This window comes from Anopheles gambiae, assembly GCF_943734735.2.
Source record: "Anopheles gambiae chromosome X unlocalized genomic scaffold, idAnoGambNW_F1_1 X_unloc_28, whole genome shotgun sequence".
Lineage (NCBI taxonomy): Eukaryota > Metazoa > Arthropoda > Insecta > Diptera > Culicidae > Anopheles > Anopheles gambiae.
The window spans coordinates 57,501-60,000 of record NW_026902635.1 but is presented as its reverse complement, the minus strand read 5'-3'; the positions used below and the strand labels follow the sequence as shown (position 1 = coordinate 60,000).

General features: G+C 46.6%; 1 pseudogene; it reads right to left on the bottom strand.

Moving 5' to 3' along the window:
* The window catches only part of LOC133394648 (large subunit ribosomal RNA), a 10,207-nt pseudogene that overhangs the window by 4,060 nt on the left and 3,647 nt on the right, over positions 1-2,500 (bottom strand).

Sequence of the window (2,500 nt, the reverse complement as noted above, 5' to 3'; positions counted from 1 at the left end):
AATCACCAATGATATCATAAAGATATTTAGGAGTGTTAATTCTCTGTAAAGCATTTGCAATCGCCAACCATGAAGCACTGTTAAAAGCATTAGTAACATCTAATGTAACAACTGCACAATACCGTCCACTGTATCTGTTTCTACTTCTAGCTACCGAAACAATGTCCACTACCCGTTGAATCGCATCAACTGTAGATCGACGACTTCTGAAACCAAATTGGTCGTCAGACAGTCCGTTGACCTCCTCGATGTGTGCATTTAGCCGTTGCACTATGATGCGTTCTAGACCTTTACCTGCCCCGTCTAGTAGACAAATGGGGCGAACTGAACCCGGTTCCCCTGGTGGTTTGTTCGGCTTCGGTATTAACACCAACCTCTGCCTTTTCCACTCATCGGGGAACTTCGCGTTCTCTAAACAGCCTTGGTAAACCCTGCAAAATGCATCGGTTGCAGTCAACATACCAACTTTCAGCGCCTCATTCGGGATACCATCTGGTCCCGGCGCCTTCTTGTTAGGTAGTCTCCTAGCAACCGCAAGAATCTCATCATTAGTTACCCTTTCAAACTCTCGTGGCTGATCGATACGATATTCAGGCCACACCGTGTTTGGGTGAGTAGGAAAAAGCTCGCTCACCACTTCCCTAAACTCGTCCAATGTCATGGTTCGGGGTCCAATCGAACCCTCGGCCACTTTCTTGAACGTATGATATACAATACCAAATGATGCGTTGTTCGCTGTTCCCAGGAACTCTTTCCACTTCCTCTGTCGGGTATGCTTGATCAATCGCTTGAGGGCATTCCTTGCCACCTTGAACTCGTCCCTAAAAGAAGAATAGAGATCAGTATTGAATGCTCTTTGCGCTAATCGATCGCGGTGTTTGCACTCTTTGCGAAGTGCCTCGATCTCTAGCGTCCACCAAAATGCACTCTTGTTAGGAGTGTACCTCTTACGCTTAGTCATCGTCGCATTACACGCCGTGACAAGTATACGCATTAAGTCTTCGCTTGTTGTGACCTCGGTCTCAAAAGCGGCTTGCATCATAACTTCAAATATATCTTTGTTGAAATACTTGATGCTCCATCCCGTTATGGGTCGGGACAAATTACGCACGCTTTGCGTCTCAAGATCTATTCGTATTGCACGATGATCAGAGTTCATATAGCTAGATAACACCTCCCACTTAAATGATCTTGCAACTGTTCTGCTCGCAAAAGTAAGATCAACTACTGACGTGCGCCCTGGTCCAACATAAGTTGGGGTGCTGCCGTCGTTCAATAAAATTGCGTCAATCTGCGCAAAGGTTGATAAGACCAACTCACCTCTTCGTTTCTGGGTTTCTCCACGCTCGCCAAGTTGGTTGTTCCAACTTGCTGACCAAGCGTTGAAGTCCCCCCCGATAACGAATTTGTGGATACCGGTTACGGCCATTACCGTGTTATCCAACATGTTCTGGAACTCTTCCATACTAAATCTAGGTGGCGCGTAAACGCTAACCACTCGCATATCACCTATGTCAACTATCATTAAACCCTTCAGAGCCTTACTGACTACCTTAACTGGTAAGTCCGCGTTAACCACTACCGCTGCTGTGTTATCGTCATTGCGTAACACTTTGACGTTGGTTGTTGCCAGATACGGATCTGCAATCAACACTATTTCCGCAGATTCTTCCCTAATCGTTTGCCACATTAACTGAAATGCAGCATAACAATGATTCTGGTTATGTTGTAGCAACCTAACCATTATGATCTAATCGTTCGCCTTCTAGGACACATATAACTGCCCGTTGCGTGAAGGTTCTGTGACCTCGTACCGCAATCCAAACACTTAACAGAGTTGGTACAAGCTTGCTTCTTGTGTCCACTCAAACCGCATTTCCAGCACAGATTACTTCTGTCTGGTTCCCTACAATGGTAGCTCGTATGGCCTACCTTCCAACACTTAAAGCATTTCTGCTCCTCCATTACCTCACGGATATGGCATATCGACCAACCAACTTTCAGCTTTCCCAAATTCAGGAAGCTTTGAAAGTCTGGCAGCGATACGTTGATCCGTGCCCACTGCGTACCGGCCGCGCGGCCTTTCTTCATTTTGATACGATCTATTTCTATCTCGATGTTGAGCTGTGCTTTGACAGACTCCGCAACCTCCTCTGGGGTGGTAATTTCATCGAGATGCATGATCTCAATCATTTTAGAAGGAGCTAGCGTTCTCACTGACGCCTTGCCCTTCACCGCTTCCTTAACCTTTGGGGGCAATTGCACTAGCAGAACTACCCTGCTTCAATTCTAGCAACATGCCTCCATTTTGGGCCCGTCGGACCTTAGAGATTGTCTCTCCAACCGATTTAAGAGCATCGGACTGCTTCATTTCCTTGAGCAATTTCGCCAGCTCCTCGGAAGTGCAGTCCGATATCAGCAGAGCCTCAGGCCGCTTCCTGGGCTTGTTCTGCTTCTTCTTGCTCTTCTTCTTCTTCCTCTTATTAATGCTACCCTCATT